The sequence below is a fragment of the Vigna unguiculata genome, chromosome 4, assembly GCF_004118075.2.
Source record: "Vigna unguiculata cultivar IT97K-499-35 chromosome 4, ASM411807v1, whole genome shotgun sequence".
Taxonomy (NCBI): Eukaryota; Viridiplantae; Streptophyta; class Magnoliopsida; order Fabales; family Fabaceae; genus Vigna; species Vigna unguiculata.
The window spans coordinates 18,722,494-18,742,807 of NC_040282.1; the positions used below are offsets into that span (position 1 = coordinate 18,722,494).

General features: G+C 33.4%; 1 non-coding gene across 1 annotated transcript; it reads right to left on the reverse strand.

Moving 5' to 3' along the window:
• Positions 1-18,671: 18,671 nt before the first annotated feature.
• Positions 18,672-18,755, reverse strand: TRNAL-CAA. The gene has a single exon. It is a non-coding gene; the product is annotated as a tRNA-Leu (tRNA).
• Between the last annotated feature and the right edge of the window lie 1,559 nt (positions 18,756-20,314).

Sequence of the window (20,314 nt, forward strand, 5' to 3'; positions counted from 1 at the left end):
GAAGGGTTACTGCAGACTATGAATACTCATGCTGATAATGGAGAGGTTTTTGTAAAAATCGATCAAGTTTTATTGGACTTTGCAAATTTGTTCCAAGAGCCAAAGCAGTTACCTCCTAGAAGGCCAGACCATGATCATCAGATTCCTTTGATACAAGGATCTGATCTAGTTAATATCAGACCCTACGAGTATGCCAAACACTAGAAAGATGTTATTAATGGGTTGATTAAGGAATACTTGCAATTTGGAATTATCCAAAACAGTAGTAGTCCCTATGCAAGTCTAGTTGTGCTGGTTGGCAAGAAGGATGGGTCTTGGAGGATGTGTGTTGATTTAAGGGAGTTAAATAAGCAAATTGTTAAGGATAAATTCCCTATTCCTCTTGTGGAAGACCTATTGGATGAACTACATAGCTCATTTATCTTTGCCAATATTGACTTAAGGTTAGGCTATAACCAAGTCAGAATGCATCCAGATGATGTGTATAAAATTGCATTTAGGACCCATGGAAGACACTACAAATATCTTGTGATGCCCTTCAGTCTAACTAATGCTTCGACAACCTTTCAAGGGTTGATGAATGCCATCTTTAAAGACTATTTGAGGAAGTTCCTTTTGGTATTCTTTGATGATATACTAGTCTACAGTAAAGGGGAAGAGGAACATTTGAAGCATTTATAGATTGTGTTGAAGACCTTGAGGGACCATTCTTTGTTTGCTAGACAATCCAAGTGCTTCTTTGGTGTGCCTAGAGTTGAATACTTAGGACACTTTATTTCCAAGGAGGCAGTGGCTACTGATCCTTCCAAGATTGAGGCAATAAGGAATTGGCCCTTACCTTAGAATATTAAGCAGTTGAGAGGTTTTTTGGGGCTATCCGGTTATTACAAGAGGTTTGTGAAAGGGTATGGTGTTATTGCAACGCCCTTATCTAATATGTTGAAGAAAGATGGGTTTTGCTAGTCTGAGGAAGCTAAGGCAGCCTTCCAGCAATTGAAAGAGGCTCTTATTACTGCTCCAATTCTTACTTTACTTGATTTTTCGAAGGAATTTGTGCTAGAATTAGATGCTTGTGGGTATGGCGTTGGTTTTGTGTTGATGCAAGAGCATCATCCTGTGGCTTTCATTAGTAGGATCTTAAATCAACAATAGCAATCCCTATCTACTTATGAAAAGGAGCTTATAGCAGTAGTGTTTACTATCTAGAAGTGGAGGCATTGTTTGCTTTATCATCATTTTACTATTAAGACTAATCACAAGAGCCTTAAATACATTCTGGAGCGGAGATTTACCACTGATTTTCAGTAGAAGTGGTTGGTTAAACTGATGGAATATGACTTTGCTATTGAGTACAAGGAAGGTCAGGACAACATTGCAGTTGATGCTTTGTTAAGGGTGCAGTTATTTGAGTGTTGTCAGTTGCCGGTGCATCAGGTTCAATCTGATATGTTGGCCAAATTTCAACAAACTTGGTCTATGGATGATGTTTTAAAAAAAGTTATTGAGGAGATTCAAGCAGATCCTTGTTCTCATAATCATTTCACATGGCAGAATGGTGATTGAGAAGGTAGGGCAAAGTGGTGGTTGGGCAGAAAGATAATTTGACGAAAGAAATTCTCGAATGGATGCATTCTTCTCCTACATGGGGACATTCGGGAAGGAGGGCTACTTTAAAGCAAATTGAGGTTATCTTATACTGGAAGGGCAAGACAAAGGATGTGATCAAATTCATTCAGCAATGCCAAATTTGTCAAACTTGTAAATATGAAATAGTGGCTTAACTAAGGTTATTTTAACCTCTTCCAATCCTTGGTCACGTATGGCAGCATATATCTATGGATTTTATTGAAGGCCTTCCTAATTCATTTGGTAAGTAGGTGATATTTGTAGTGTTGGATAGATTGAGCAAATATGTTATTTTATGCCTTTATCCCACCCTTACAGTGCTTCTGATGTGGCTCAAGTCTTTTGGATTTTTTATTCAAATTACATGGCTTCCCAGATTCGATCACTAGTGATAGGGATCCTGTCTTTGTGAGCCATTTCTGGCAGGAGCTGATGTCTTTGCAAGGGGTGTAGCTTCGGTTGTCCTCTAGTCTAAGTGGCTAGCTTTGGCTGAATGGTGGTATAATACCACATTCCATAGTGCCATCAATACTACTCCATATGGGATCGTGTATGGATAACCTCCTCCAGTATGCTTGCCTTATTTTCCTGGAGAATCAAAGATTGAGCTGATAGATAGGAGTTTAAGGAAGAGGGAGGAGATGCTTAAGGTTCTGAAGTTCCATTTACAAAGGGCACAAAACAGGATGAAACAGAATGCTAATAAGCATAGATCAGAAAGGATTTTCGAAGTGGGAGACTTTGTGTTTGTGAAATTGCATCCTTATAGGCAGGTTTCAGTTGCTAACATGATTAATGCTAAATTGAGTCTTAAATTCTTTGGCCCTTTTGAAATTTTTAGCAAAGTTGGTGCAGTAGCTTACAAGTTGAAACTACCTTCTACTTCTAAGGTGCATAATGTCTTCCATGTGTCTTAGTTGAGGAAACACATTGGAGAAAACAATGTGGTGTCTGGTTTGCCTTTCTCGAAAGAGGAACAATAGGACAAAGAACCAGAAGCTATATTAGATTGCATGACTGTGAAGAGGCAGGGTAGAGCTGTCACAAAGGTATTAGTCAAGTGGAAACATCAGCTACTTGAGGATTCTACTTGGGAATACTACTATGACTTGAAGAGGAAGTTTCCTTTCTTCAATTCTTGAGGTCAAGCAATTGCTTAAGGGGAGGGCTATGATACGATCCTTTGTATTGAATTATAAAGATCATATATGTGTATAGAATACGTATTGATTTGTTGTTATTTTGTTAGTTCTATTTTGGGAAGGAAGTTAGTTAGTGGCTGTTATTGGATATAAATAGGAAGAATGCATATTTTGTTGTAGCTATTCATTCATTCATTCAATTCTGAGAACAATTCCTTCCTTCTGTAATCTCTATTACTCTTCCATATGAATGAGATTCAAACTCTATTCTTCCAGTAGAGGCCCTATTGTTCTTCGTCAATCTTCAATATTCAATATTCCTAGTTTGATTTTATCACATGAAGCGTTAATGCCTTCACACACCATATTGCGCGATCTGTAAAAGCAAAGCTAGACCAAAAATGGAGAGCGTAGTAGATCCACCGCAGATCTGCAATTGCATCAGCTTTCGAACAACATCGCGTTCACGTCAAACCATGACGCCGGAGTGGAGAGGACCACCAGAAACCTGCGATCATGACACTGCCTTCGAACCACCAATGTAGTACACTAGAACAACAGCCTCGCCGACAATTTCAATGGCAGCCGTCATTGCACATGCGACAAAAACCATGGTGGAGGACAAAACCCTAATGGAGGCAGGAAAAGAAACCTTAATTTTGGAGAGAGAAGATTTGCCACGTGTTAGTCTGTTATTGCACAGTCAACGAGTCAACTCTGGTTAATCATTCAAAGACTGGTCAAACATTGTAGATTCTGATCAATGCTGGTCAAATATTAAAATAAGAGGGACAAAATTGGAAATTGGACAGAAATTAAGTTGCTAAATAATTAATTAAAGATTTTTAATTAATTATCTTTGGTATATCTCAAATTATCAACAGAGAAAATCTTCTAAATATTTTAGAAATTAATAAACTTTGTTAATTATTTGAGAAATATTATATCAATAGATAAAATATTTTAGCAACTGAAAACCCAGTCCAAGTCCTATATTAAGAGACCAAGGGAGAAGCAGAAAACAAGCTTGGGACTTCAGAGTTTAGGAACCCTTAAGAGGGGCCTAATTTCGTTTCCTTTTTCTCTCTCTATTCTTCTTTTAGTTTTATTTTAGTTTGCATTCCATGGAAGGCTGAGCTTCAAGGTTAGTTCCACTATAATTTCTTAGTTGGATTATGAGATTAGCATAAATTTTTTTGTTCTTTTGATTCTTGTTGTGATTTATTTTCATTTATGTCTTTTGGTTCTTAATTTAGTAAAAGTAATAATTTTTACATTGTAGCAAGTTAGCACGATGTTAAATCTACATAACGTAACAATCGTATGAGTCCAAGGGTTTTTAAATTTTAATTGAGAAGTTACTTTGATTAATTTTAGAAACTTTCATATGATTGTATGAGTTTTTGCTAATAATTGAGAAGTTACTTTGATTAAATGTGAAAACTTAGATTAGAATTAATCAAGAAGTTACTTTGGTTAAAAATCAATTCCGTGTTCGTTGGGAGACGACTTAGGGTTAACTTAACCCATACTAATTTTTTTCTGGCTACTTTCTTAACAATAGTAAAGTTGTTATAGATTAGTAGTATTAATTTGATCGTGTCAACGACAACGTTATCTGTATGTGTTGCTGATTAAGTGTATCTGAAATGTTTTTGATGATGTCCATAATAGCATGACAATGGTTAACATGACATGTATGTGATAATCTGAAAATGATAATCTGCTGCCCCGATAGTCGACTAGCCAACTAATGTAGTCGACTAGGCTCGCGCTGACAACAACTGATTTATAAAATCAGATCACTGCACCTTCTGTTTTCATAGTTGTTCAACCCAAAGAAAGAAAGAAAGGTGTGAAACGGGTTCTTGTAGCAATCTTGGAAGATCCTCTTGAGAATTTCATCAAGAAACATCAAATTTGGCTTGGCAAGAAGAAGAAAATTCAAACTTGGAAAAGGTGTACTCAATCTAATTTTTAGGTTGTGTTCTTGTGTTCTAAGTATAGTTTGAAACTCTATGTTTTACTGTTTTCTGGTTAAAGCAAGTGTGTGTGATAGCCTTACTGTTTTTGGTTGTTAAAGCAAGTGTGTGTGATAGTCTTGCTATTTTTGTTTGTTGAAGCAAGTGTGTGGTATAGCCTTGCTTGTGTGATCTTTTTTATCTTAGAGTTTAGATTTACCAAGTGTATATGTAAATCTTGTAATTCTTGAGATATAGTGAAAATCTCTAGCTGTAGTTTGCTAGGGGAAACTGGATGTAGATTCTAAGGAATCGAACCAGTATAAATCTTTTGTGTGCTTTATCTCTTCTTCTCTATATTTTGACATGGTATAAATGCTCCAAACATTAAGCATCCAATCATACTATTTCAATTGATTCAACAAGCAAAGAGTTTATCAAAACAGTCTCGAAATTGCTAAAATTGGGCAACATTTGCTAAAACCAATTCACCCCCGTCTTGGTTGTGAAATATTGGTGCATGAAATCTAACAAGTGGCACCAGAGCTGGTTAGTCGAATCCATAGTCGACTAGATCCTAACAGATGGCCAATATTTCACATACTTTTTCTGAAGGGGCTTCAATAAACAGACTACCCTTATTCTTTGGAGATAACTATCCCTTCTGGAAAATCAGAATGATAATCTTTTTAGAATCCCTTGATAAAGGTGTATGGGATGCTATTGTAAATGGGCCATTCATACCTACAAATTGAGGAAGGAAAAACTATGCCTAAAGATTTCTTATCTTGGACCCTTGATGAAAATAAACGTGCTCATTATGATGTGAGAGCCAAAAATATAATCTCATTTGCATTAACATTGGATGAATTCTACGGGGTATAAATTTGTCAATCCGCCAAAGAAATGTGGCATGTGTTAGAGGTGACTCATGACGGCACAAATGAAGTTAAGAGAGCTAGAAAGAACACATTAATCCAGGAGTATGAAATGTTTAGGATGTGCAAAAAAGGTTCACTCATATTGTGAATCATCTCAAAGCCTTGGGAAAGACTTCTGAAAAAGAAGAATTGAATATCAAAATTCTGAAAAGTCTGAATAGAGCATGGCAGCCTAAAGTCACTACAATATCAGAATCAAGAGACCTCACCACAATGAGTATGACAACTCTCTTTGGAAAACTAAGAGAACATGAATTGGAACTTGGACGACTAAAAGAGGAAGAGGAAGGGGAGAAAAGGCAAAGCATTGCATTAAAAGCTGCTGCAAAAACTGAAAGCAAAAGCAAAGCCAGCAAAGATAAAGAAACAACAGATTAAGAGGATGAAAATTCTAATTCAGAGACACTGAATCTTATGGTAAAACGTTTCTCAAGATTTTTGATGTACAAAAATAAATATAATGCAAAATCTGCAGCTGCAGGAAATAGAAGATTCCCTTCCAAGAGGCAAGATTCACCTAGCACTCCAACATGCTATGAGTGTGGCAAATCTGGTCATATCAAACCTGATTGCCCAATTCTCAAGATCAAAAAGAAATTGGAGCAAAAGATTGAAGCTACAAACAAATCTAAGAGAGTGAAGAAAGCATATATTGCTTGGGAGGTCAATGACTCCAGCACCTCTAGTGATTCAAGTGAAAGCCCTGAAGAAGAAACAAATATGTGTTTAATGGCTGATACAAAATCCTCTGCTAGTAGTGTAAGTAATCTTGAATCCATTGATGAAAGTTATGAAAACAGATTCTATCAACTACTTGATGTATATAATGAGTTGCATGAAGAGGCTAGAAAGTTGCAATATTCTAATAACAGACATAAAGGTGAAAATAGGTGGCTTGAAAACAGATTAAAACAACTTGAAACAGAAAATGAAGAGTTGAAAACTGACCTAGAAAATATAGAAAAGCATAAAAGTTTTAATTGCAAGAAGAATGTGATTAATTGTGAAAATTGTTCCAAACAATTAGAAAGAATTAAATATCTAATGAGTACATTAACTAGATTCACTCTAGGAAGAAATAATTTGGATGCAATTTTAGGTTCCCAAAAAAGTGTACTGAATAGAGAAGGCATAGGTTATGCAGAACACGAAAATAAACTTAGTAGTCAACTAGAGTCAAGGAAATTCGTTAACTTGAGTAAACCATCTTCTATTGTATGCTTTTATTGTTGTGAACCTGACCAATACATAAAATAAATGCTACTTTAAGAATTGTGGTGTTCCTGAGGGTAAATATGAATGGATAGCTAAAGAATCAAATGTTTTGTCTAACATGAAAGGACCCAAATTCAATTGGGTACCTGTATCATCTCTTTAAATTGTTTTACAGGGTTTATGAAAAGCCCAATGATCAATGTGCTACTATTTTTGGGTTGCACAACTAAAAATAAGTTTGAATCATTCCGTGCTTCAATAATGATATGGGTAAAACAACTTTTAACACTTTTTGATGATGTTTCTTAGGACATAAAAATTAACCTTTTACTACCAAAAGTGTTTCTACAAATACAAATTGTGTTGTTACATCTATATTGCTATTCTTCAACATTTTAATGAATTAGACATACTTGATTTCACATTTACAACATAAAAATCTACATCAGATTTTACCATTCTACATTAAAATAGTCGACTTACGAATCAACTATCATCTAAATACTGCACCAGAATCAATATTATTGCACCTATTTTTCTGTTCCTGCCTTACATAGTCAACTCCTTAGTTAACTATCCTTTTCATACTGCACCAGAATTGTCACCACTGCACCAGATTTTCTGTTTCTGCATTACGTAGTCAATTTCGTAGTTAACTATTGTTTCATATTGCATCAGACTTTGTAATTTCTGCATCTGGTTTTATCTTTCTGCATAAAATAGTCAACTTGCTAGTTAACTAGTCACGCATTTTTCATATTCCCTGTGTTATATTTCGAAGCAAGTCGACTACATTAGTAACCTAGTTAACTACGTCTGACACAAAAGTGGTTTGGTAAAAAAAAAAATTCTCCTTTAAACTTCTTTCCAATACAAAACCTCCAAACCCCCAAATCTATTATGAACCCTAAATCCCCATTCTCTAATTGTTTTCAAAATTCCCAATCTCTTTAAAATCCTTGAATTGTGTTGTTGTTATTCATCCTTCCAGCAACCTTTATATGCGTCTGAGGAAGAAGAAGAGAAATTTGCCGTTGCCATTGTTGATGATGAGGAAGCATCTCCATAAGCTAAAATGTTCGATTAATGGGTTGTAATCTTGCTATCCTTCTTCTTTTGCTTTCATTTTTTGCTTAATTTGGTTTTAATCTGTACAATGCCCAATCTAATTTGACAATTGATATATGGCACATCTTTTGCTTCTCTGTTGTATGTGTTGTTTGCCACTTCTTTGTCTGATCCACATTTGTGAAATTGATACTGAATATGTCTCACCGTTTGCATATTTTTTTACTGTCATTCCCTTATTTTGCTAAATGTCCAAAAATAGGGAGAAATGTGTGTGTGTTGCTAGGGTGTTGTGCCTTTGATAAAAATTTACTAAAGAGATATTGTGAACATAACTTGTTTAGTATCATTCATTGCGCTTTTGACAACTCATCTTTTGGATTTATTGCATGCTTGTTCACTGAAAAGGAAGAACCATGACTTTGACATACTAAACATAACTTGTTTGAGGTAAAATGTGCATTTTTCATATTTTTATGCATAAAATAATCAACTAGATAATCAATTAAAAGATTATTTTCTCTATATTGTTGTGCTTATGATTTTGCTCTATGATATTCGTTTATGCCAAAATCCAAATTAATTAATCTTCTGCAAAATTGATTACATGATGTTTTGATGATTCATCTCTCACCAACATTTTTCCATTTTAATCTTTGAAAATCTATAATAAGAAAGTAGATATAGGTGTTAGGTGTTTGTTCCTAGGGGGAGTAACCATGCATCTAGATTTTGGGATCAAGATTGTTCTATTGTGATTGATTGTACTTTGAGCTAATATGATAAAATTTGTTGTATTTGGTTTTCCCATTAAGTCCATGTTGCTCTTTTCTTGTTACTTGATTTGACAATGTTGCTTGTGCTTTGATATTCCAATTTCTCTTATCCCCATCTGCTACATTTTACTTTGATACCATATTATTTAATGACATGCATTCCATAGTTATGATATTCTATGATTTCATTGGCCTATTCATCATATAAGGGGTTTCAAGTTAAGGGGAACAAAGGTAGCCCATGGTTTTGAATGCTTTTAGCTATATACTTCATTGAGATTGGCTATTTTCTGCATTTTTTTATCCCTGTTTTTGATCATGTCCAAAGGGGGAGAAAGGTTTGTTATTCTATGCAAGTTTGTCCATCATAAAAAAAGGGGGATATTATTACTGATTAAGTGTATATGAAATGTTTTTGATGATGTCCACAATAGCATGACAATGGTTAACATGGCATGTATGTGATAATCTGAAAATGTTAATCTGTTGCCCCAATAGTCGACTAACCAACTAATGTAGTCAACTAGGCTCGTGCTGACAACAGTTGATTTATAAAATCAGATCACTGCACCTTCTGTTTTCATAGTTGTTCAACCAAAAGAAAGAAAGAAAGGTGTGAAACAGGTTCTTGGAGCAATCTTGGAAGATCTTCTAGAGAATTTCTTCAAGAAACATCAAATTTGGCTTGGCAAGAAGAAGAAAATTCAGACTTGGAAATGGTGTACTCAATCTAATTTTTAGGCTGTGTTCTTGTTTTCTAAGTATAGTTTGAAACTATATGTTTTACTGTTTTCTGGTTAAAGCAAGTGTATGTCATAGCCTTGCTGTTTTTAGTTGTTAAAGCAAGTGTGTGTGATAGTCTTGCTATTTTTCTTTGTTGAAGCAAGTGTGTGGTATAGCCTTGCTTGTGTGATCTTTTTATCTGAGAGTTTAGATTTACCAAGTGTATATGTAAATCTTGTAATTCTTGAGATATAGTGAAAATCTCTAACTGTAGTTTGCTAGGGAAAACTGGTTTTAGATTCTAAGGAATCAAACCAATATAAATCTTTTGTGTGCTTTATCTCTTCTTCTCTATGTTTTGACATGGTATAAATGCTCCAAACATTAAGCATCCAATCACACTATTTCAATTAATTCAACAAGCAAAGGGTTTATCAAAACAGTCTCGAAATTGCTAAAACTGGGCAAAATTTGTTAAAACCAATTCACCCCCTCTTGGTTGTGAAATATTGGTGCATCAAATCTAACAGTTTGTGACATAATGGAATACATGCTTGGAACCTCAGACTTGAGCACGATCTTGATTCCTGTTACTAAATACTTTTCTTATTATTCTTGGGATTGAGTGTATTTTGAATGATCTTGAATGTAGATCATCTTGTGGTTGTGTATTGGGCCCGTTTAATGATTCTTAATTAATTGATTGTTATAGAAGGTCAACAACATTTCATGACAAAAATAGGGATACTGATAAGGATGATTATCAAAACCAGGACTATGATGTTGCGGCATTAGCAAATAACTTAAGTCAAGTCTTACGTTATGGAATTTACAATAATGATGACATTGAAGAGGTACAATGCATGAAAGAACAAAAATATGTGCAATTTTTGTGAGATTATTAAGAATCACTTTCTGATATGGTGTTGCATTATGCTCACAAAGCCCTTAGAATTGTTTTCTTCATAATGACCAAAAAGTACATGAAAAGCCTACAAACATTATTTTTATAGTGTAATATATATATATATATATATATATACATATCTACATACATACATACATATATACATATATATATATATATATACCAAGAAGACAAATAGAGAATAGAATGGTTGTTTGGGTTTAAAAGAACTATCTAATATCTGAACTTTTATGTTAGGTATAATAAAGGAAGTTTACAACTTTTTGAAAAGGTGACTTTTTTGCAATATATAGGAATTATCCTAGTATTTTTTAGAGATTTATTTTTATAGGAATTGTTACTTATCTATAGTTAATAGTTCGTTCTCAAAGTACTTGACAATTCTCATTAATTTGTTGTCACTATGTTAGGAATAAAAAACTTCCATCTCCCAGACTAATAATGATTATAAATTTATGTAAATGGTCTGGATTATGGGATAAAGGGCTTGTGAACTATGATTGAAATGTTGTCCATTTTGTTGTTGCAAATTTGTGAACTATGATTGAACTTTAGAACACAATAGATGTTTCTAAATGAATTATATATATATATATATATATATATATATATATATATATATATATAATCATCTAAAGTCTAATGTTACGAATTCTGGGTTGGATGCTTATATGATCAAGGGAGAGAAGTGGGATGATAGGGTAGAGATATGTCTACTAATTTCAGGTTATATTTGCATGGAGGTGGTCATCAATAATTTTTGCCAATTTTTAACCGTCAAAATATGATGAAATATCATAAGAAAAAAATAAATTTTTAGCGGTTTTTAAACGGTAGTAATTTTTTTCTTTTCTGACAACAATACTAGAGGTTAAATGTTTTTTGTCACAAAAGATTTTTGACATATGTAATTCTAACAGTTTTTTAAACCGTCACAAATTTTCACTTTTTTTGTAGTGTCTTCTGGTTTTCCAGGTTTAATATTTCTATGGCAAGTGAAATAGCCAGTGATTTATGTCTTTACTCCATGAATTCTGCATTGTTATTTAGTTTTTATTTGGATTGGATTTTACATGTAATTATAAATTGTCTAAAATATATATAAAATCTGCTAAAAAAGCATGTGGCCCATTCTATGTAATCAAAACTTGTAGTTGCTGCTTGTGTAAAAACAATCCGTGTTCAAGGCAGCCAGCGTAATGGCCTCTTTTTATTAGTATATGTTTTATATACTCTTTTCACACTGTAGAACATTAATGTAAGTCTTAAATACATTAGTTGCAAAAAAAAAATGAAAAGAACTTAGTTTCATTACTATGTTTGATAACAAAGAAGAGAAATATGATGATCGTGTGTTTTCGTTCAGATAGACTTGGAGTTCATAAACTATTACACTTGTTAGATTACACACACACATCCAATGCAAGGTTCGTCTTAATACTTTATTGCATTTCACTGATAAAAGCAACATTTTTTTCGTTTGGTTGAAGTTTTAGATGAAAAACAAAGTTACGTAGTTTAGTTGTAACAAATAATATTTGAAGGATTAGCTAGCACATTGTGACATAAAGTACAAGTATAATGCATATGAAAATCACATAGAATTGCTTGGACTATAGCGATTGCTATAGAAATATTGATCTTTCTTAGTTTCTGGGAAGGTATCTTAGTTTCAGATAACTGGATTAGCTCAAAGGTGCTTAGGCATGATGTCATTAAGAAGTGTTGATCTTTTGCTAGTAAGTTGGATGGTAGTTGCTTGGTAATTACGAGTAAATTTCTCTATCTAACTTCTTCAACAAAATATACTCCAAATTATTATTATTATATAATACATCCTGACGCACATCTTTCTTTCTTTCTTTCCTTTCAAACCTAATAACAATAAAACAAAAAACAAAAGCTAGAACTCATTAATTTACATAATTAATTCAATTTTATAGAACTCATTGTGAGATTGGTGTTTATAGCGAGAAACCTGCAAGCTACCAATGCCAAGAAGCCATGAAAATTGCAAGTAAAGCAACAAAACCAAATCCAAGCCCTTCTAAGGATCCTCAAAGTGTTGCTGCCAAGGTTTGCTTAATTGCTTCAAACATAAGATATATTATGTTGCATATGCATACCAAGTTTTGATTGCAAAGTAGGAAAAATGAAAATAACTAGGATTATTATTTAATTCCATTGATGAACTTTGTAGGTTGATTTGGTCACCTTGTTGGAGAAAGCAATTAGTTATGTCAAGGTTCTTTAGTTGCAAGTAATTAGCATTTTTGTCTTGACAAGATGAAGTGATTTGTATGCATGCAATTCTTTATTTAATTTATGTTTTGATTATAGAAGGTGAGTATGTCAAGTGATTGTTTTGTCAATGACTTATATGTTTTTTTCTCTTAGAAGTTTTTTCAAAAATGAACTATAGTTTATCAAATTGCTCACTTACTCCTTTCACTTTTGTGATATACTCACGATCTTTAGGTATGATAAACCTGTTAATGAGGTCCACTGGTTTCATGAATCACACACTACCAATTGATTTAGTAAAAGATAAACCTTTAAGTATTTACCGTGAAATCTTACAACTTTCCTAATTATCCTCTTTGGTTTCTCTTCCTCTTTTCATAGGACAAACAAAACCATGTTGCAATTTACAATGTTAACCAATTTTATGTTATCTTTTTCTCAATCACTACTATACATACCTACCTTCCCATTTTAGTTTTTTCTTGAAATACAAGGTGATTGTTAGAGACATGTTAAATTTACCATTATGTAATAGATTATTTAAGCTTTATTTATATAATCCTAAAATTATTTTTTGGATTTTTAAGAAATTTAAAAAATATTTTAAATAATTTTTAGCAATTTTTAATTGTGAAAATATGATATATTTTGTGGCAGTTTTTAACCAACAAAATGCTATATTTTGTGGCAGTTTTTAATCGTCAAAATATGATGTATTTTGTTGTGATTTTTAATGGTAAAAAAATATGATGCATTTTGTGACAATTATTAACCGTTAAAATATGATGCATTTTGTAGCGGTTTTTAACCGCTGTTATTATGTTTTCTTTTCTAACAACAATATCAACGGTTAAATATTTTTGTCAAAAAGCATTTTTGACATGTGTAATTGTGGCAGTTATTTTAACCATCGAAAATTTCATTTGTGACAATTTTTAACTGCTAAAATTTTTAATTTTAACCTTTACAAATATTACTATTTTTTGTAGTGTCTCGTATGTAACATCCCTAAGGAATATTACTTAATTAAATAATTAAAAATAGAAAAGTGAATATCAAAAGTCACAATATTATTATTCCCAAACGCGGGAAAATTTAAAATGTATAAACACGCACCATAAATTTATAAAATATAAATAACAAAAGTATTACAAGTTCCAAAATTCTTATTCTTAAATGAAAATATAATAAAATCTCAAGCTTTAGTCCTAGCTAGCCCTCACTCCGTCGTCTGATCATCCTCAACATCACCTGTATCAATATCTGGTCTCGTGTAACGAATCACATGATCATCGCCAATCACAAACAGAAAGGGTGAGCTGATGAAAATAGACAAAACATATATAATAACACAAGATAAGGAATACACCCATCTTTTCATTCTACTTAGTTCTTGGCCAAGACCTTAACCACAAGACTTTTCAGCCTTCAATTCACACAAATGGTTAGCCTTGGACATGGGAATATGATGCTCACACGTACTTGCCCGCTCGTGGTCCTGCCTCTACGAACCTCCTCACTCGTAGTCCTGCTTTACGAACCTCCCCGCTCGTAGTCCTGCTCTACGGACCTACCCGCCCGTAGTCCAACACATGTGATCCACCAGCCACATAGCTCCCCGCACGAAGCATCTCTCAAGCGTGAGCACAGAACATACGAACCTACCTCGCTCGTATCCCCACGCGAGAGTAATTGGATATGAACCTCCCCACTCATATCATCACATGTTAACCATTATCCATGAACCTACCCGCTTATGGCACAACATCTCTCGATCCAAGTATATTATCGTTGCGTTAAAACATCACACAAACAAACCATGGACAACAGTGTTATCGCCTGGCACAGCCTAAGCGCCGCCAGGCGAAACCTGCCCAGACCGCTTGGCGGCACAATCCTCACTGCTAGGCACCAAGTTAGTTCAGAGCCTCTGTATGAAGGACTTTCGCCTAGCGGATCATACCTTACCGTCAAGCGTTGTGCAGTGCAGGAACATCCCTGGAGGTTCTATCGCTTGGCGCACCTACTCGTGCCGCCAGGCGCTATAACAGTAGCGTATTCTTACTGGTTTTTAGCACCCAAACATATTAAGACTTATGCTAGAATGTACACCCAAGTGTCTAGGTATGTCCCCTTCGATTTAGGAGAACTTCCTAGCAATACACTTCTCCTCTATAGTGTAAGAACCCATGCTTCAGAATCTTCCAATTTCTCTATCCAAAATTTGTAGTTTAATAAGTGAACTATTACTGCATAAGAATTCAGTTATGGTTGCGACAATGCTTACTAATCCAATAAGTTTACCATTCACACATCCTAATACTACTGTTCTAGAATAATATCAAAACCTTCTCCTAATGTACTTAACTCACACTATACCACTATGAGTGTTGTCCAACACAATATTGCATAATCACATGTCTTCCATCTAAACATATAAGTCACGAATGACACCTAAAGCCAATAAATCATGATCAACAATATTCAATAACACATATGCAAAGGACTATGCTTCCAAAACCTGAACTTTTTAACTAATATTATCCTTCTCCCTTTCTTTCCTTAACATCACTATCAACACACCATAACATAGTCATACTTTCAAACCTTTTATCATTCACATACTCACTTCCCATAAGTATATTATCTCTTCCCGTGTCCTCATTTATTTCCAATATCACTCACAGCCTCTTCTCTCACGACCAACCAAAATCAATACAACCTTGTGCCACTGTTCCCGTCATCGCCTGGCAGCAAGCTGAGTGCCGCCAGGCGATACATCAGAACCAAGGAAACCCCCAGGTTGCTATACCCGCGACATGCCCAAGATGTCCAAAATCGATCCAGACTCCAAATTCAATACAACAAAATAATTTACACATGATTTACCAACCCAACTTTCTATGACATTATTTCCTCTAACTCGCACATACCATGAGCCATATTAATTTAAATTCGGATCGTACCCATTGCAAAACCCCAACTCTATCCAAGATTAATCATAAAGAGTATTCCCACAGCACCATCAGAACCCCAATTCTAAACAGTTTCATACTATTAACACATAACATCATACACAATGTCACAATTAGAAGTCCCAATGACCCCTGCACAAAACGCAAACAAAAGGAAAAATGCGAATAGTGTCGCACCGCCAGGCGGTTCATACCAGTACCAAGAACAAAGTCGACATCTGATGTGCCACCTAGCGACAAGGGTTGAGCCGTCAGGCGGTTTCTGGAAAAAATCCAAAAACCCCAATAAAATAATGCCGAACAAAGTGGGAATCATGCAATATTTCATGGCAACGCTCAAATATTCGAATATGAACTAACAAACATAAGAGACAACTCCCCTTACCTGGAATTCACGCTCCAATTAGGATCCTTACTCTCCTTTCACAACCTCTTCTCTTTGCTCTAAAAACCACCTCAATTCTTCTCCTCTCTGCCTCCTTCACGAACCAGAACTTCTCCACTCTCACACTCAAAAATCTCTGCACTTTTCCAAGTTAATTTCCTCTCCTTCTCTGTTCTCTCTCAAGATTAATGTTCCCTTAATTACACTTTAATTTGCTAAAACAAATTTTTAAATAAAAAATATGGTTAAAGCCATTCAATGAGTGTTAACCCATTATTTTTCAGCCCTTACATTTCCCCTTCATCAGCTGCTATCCCTTTCATATTCATGCCAAGAAAATTTGGCAAAAAGAGAGTAAATTTGTCCTTAGCAAGGTTTGAACCCACACCCTATTAATTAGCAAGTCAGTGCACAACCAATTCAAGAAATTCATATTTATGATAATTTCTATAATTCTAGGATTATATTATCACGTCTAGCATTCAAATATATCAACAAAATAATGCACAGATTAAAATAACACACAATTGGCATACATAGGACTCGAACCCAAGTCCTTTCACACAATAAAGTACTCTTAACCATTTGAGCTAATACTTTTCCACATTATAGCACTCCATATTAAATTCCTTAAAGGCTCCTATTACCCGCATTTATTAAATAATTATTTAATTAACTATTTAATTTTCCCGGGTCTTACATCGTACATGAAAAAGTAAAATGAGGATACCATTTTCACCATTTTTACTTAAATAAGTGAGTTCAAATATATGCAAATTTAATAAAATTTATCTCTTCTCTGTTAGAAATTGATTATATGCTTCATTGCATTTTTAATATATTTTATAGGTTTTCATGAATGTGCATATTGAAATTTTTTCCTTGTAGAAAGTAATCTTGATTCTTGCAAATATTTAAAAGAGGAGGAAGATGAATAATGTTAGCCGAATGACTAATGTAACTTCAATCTATTTTACAAATCATGCATATATGTGATAAAAAATATTTTTCACATATTGTTACGATGACAACATATTTTATTATTATTATTATTATTATTATTATTATTATTATTATTATTATTATTATTATTATTATTATATTTTGGTTTTGGGGTTGAATTTGTCGAATTTTAATCGGGCGACTGGGTTGAATTTGGTGCGGTTGAATTTCGTTAACTTAGTCGAAATTTGGTTGAGGCCAAGTCTACCGAATTAGGACCCATGTCAACCTTGGATCCAAATCGGTCGATCTAGACCTTTGGCCCGGGTCGGCTTTCTCGACCTACAACTCGTCCAACTCGTTTCGATCTTCGACCCAGGCTGACCAGTCTCGAACTTCGACCAAGGTCAAGCTGTCTCAAATTTCGTTTTGGGACAACACGTCTAAACCTTCGACCTTTCTCAAACTTTGGCACCGGTCTTGACCTTAAGTCCTACGAAGGTCATCTTGAAATTTTGGCTTATCTTGACTTTTGTCCTGGTTAGCCCATCTCGACCCTTGGTATAAGAGAGTCCATCTCAATTTTCTGTTCCAACGTGTCCTCTCGACATCCAACCTAGGCCGACACGTCTTGGCCTTTGGCTTAAAATGGCCTGAAAAGATATATGACCTTCGGTTTACCATCAATTTTAGTTAGGTAGACTTGAAAAAAATTTAGTTATTTTTTTTAAATGTTGGTCAATTTGAACCTGACTCACTTAACTAACTAATTCAATGACTTCGAACTGGATTAAAGATAAGTTGACTCATAATCCACCACAAAACACACTTTATTAACTTTTAACCAATTTTCAGTTATCTTTAATTATAATTCTGTAGTTTTTACAAGTCAGCCTTCTTTGATTTGATTGTCATGTAAAAAGTATATAAAAAACTGAAAAATAAAAATTATTGTGAGTCATTCCACTCTATAAGTGTAAATTTATATTAAAAAGTTAATTATCCTTTAAGTTAATGTAATTTTATAAAATATTTACTAATAAATTTATTAAATATTATTTTCAATTTTATAAATTAATTACTTTCTGATAGATTGTTTCAAAATTAAAGTTATATTTTCTCTTTTTAATTTATACCAAAAGACATTTTGATATATGATTATAAAATATATTGTCTTTTTTTGTTTCACTTTAGTTCATCTACAATACATGTATTGGATACGTATCTGAAACGTCGATGCATTTATTTTGAAAATAATATGATACGATACGTAATATATGCAACTTGAAAAGTCTACAATTATTCTAACAAAATATGATAAATATATGATTGTTATTGTGTTAATCCAAATTAAAATCATATATATCAAAGTTGTCAATATAAAAAGTTATAAATTATTGTCATCATAAAAGTATTATTGTTTAATAGATTAGATACTTCATTGATATGCATCAGGGTAAAGTATCCTAAAATATTGATAAGGATATATGATTAAAATGAAAGTATCGGTGCATCATAATAATGAAACAATTTACATGCAGACAAATATATTTTCTCCATTGTGTTTATTTAATCCTTTGCATGCACACCATACTACATGAGAGTCAATGCATGATTGAGAATGAGGCTTCTTCTTCAACTAAGAGAAGAGTTTTAAGTGAATAATATTTTATAAATTAAAAAGAGTATAGAAAAGAAAACAAAATATTACAAGCAACAAAAATTTAATAAACAAATAACAAAATTGTCAAAAGTGAGATTTGAACCCACGCCCTCTTTCAAGGACCAGAACTTGAGTCTGGCGCTTTAGACCACTCGGCCATTCTGACATTGCTAATTACTAGTATGAATTTCCGAAAATACATTTATATAGATTTAGTGAAGCCAATGATAAAGTACATGTTAATCAGAACAATTTATAAAATGACATTCCACTTTGATTTATCCATACCTCTCTCAAAATTCTTGAAATTCTTATAGCTTAAGTAAAACTAGCCTTGGATTTGTTTGCCTCAAAAAATTAGATTAACTATATTGAGATTCAAATATATAAAAAAAACAAAATGTTAAGGTTTAATATCAAACACTATTATCTTTGAGACCAAGGATGGTGCACTCAAAGTGATGTTAATGCTTCAATTCCTTCTACACTCTCTTGGGTTGGTTACATAAGGGATATGACTCCGTTTGAAATAGAAGAAAATAGTCATTTAGCACACCACACAATCTAATATTCCAAGTTCCACCACCTTAACATTCACGTTAGGATTACAAGCTATCACAACCTAGATTGGCAATCCTTGTGATACATCAAAGGTTTATAAGTCAATGAAGAAAAATATGTTGCTTGGCTACAATTTTGGATAAGTTTAAGTCACGGGTTTGAGTGTTTTGAGATGTAGGAGAAAAAACCACTAAAGAATTTGTCTTGTTAAAAAAGATATACTTTGAAAACCAAGTTTCTTTTCTTCAAAAGATGCTGAGATGAGACATATTTGAGGGAGTTTCAATGCTTTTTCTTTGTTCTGTTATAAAATTTGAAAATTAAAATAATGATAAACCATAAACAATATACAAATATGGATAAAAGAGATGATCAAGTGAAATTGTTCTTATAACAAACAATAAAAATATAAAGATAATGTAAATATGTAAATGAGATAAGGATAGAGTAAGCTTGGGTTGAGGCATGCAGAGCGCTATCCTTAGAGAGAAAACGCCCCCACTACACAGGGCAATACTCAATATTATGCGCTCTTCCCCCAAGATACAACAACCCGTCAGATCGATCGAGTGTAGTAAAGGATCTCTGAACCTTATGAACACCCTGTTTTAAGAGATAATATAGAGAAGAAAAAGAAGAACACTTTTGAGAGGAAGAACTCTAGTGTTTGTTGTGTCTATTCATCATGAAACTAAGTGGTATTTATAGGTTAGAAAAGGAGACACAAGAGTAAATGACCATCAAACTTATTTAAACCAAAAATAATTTCAAATCAATGAAAAGAATAAAAAACTGTTTATACATAAATAGAATTTAACTTTGGAATTAACATTGTATTAAAACCCTAGTAACAACAATATTTTATTCTAATATTTTTTTAAAATTATATTAATATTTCTAACATGTTCACTATGTCTCATCGATTACATGCACTTTGTTTGATGTTTCAACGCAATGAGAAGGACATGAACCTATGTACTCCTTAATAACTTCAAGTCTAATAACATTTCCACAATCAGATTAATTGTTGCCATTGTAGAGAAGTCAAGTGTAATAACATCACAAGTAGGTAGGGTTTCATAGTTACTCAACTTGACAACATATATTCATATCTTCAATATATCTATGTGAAGAAACAAATGTTCTTTATGCCTTTTATTTAAT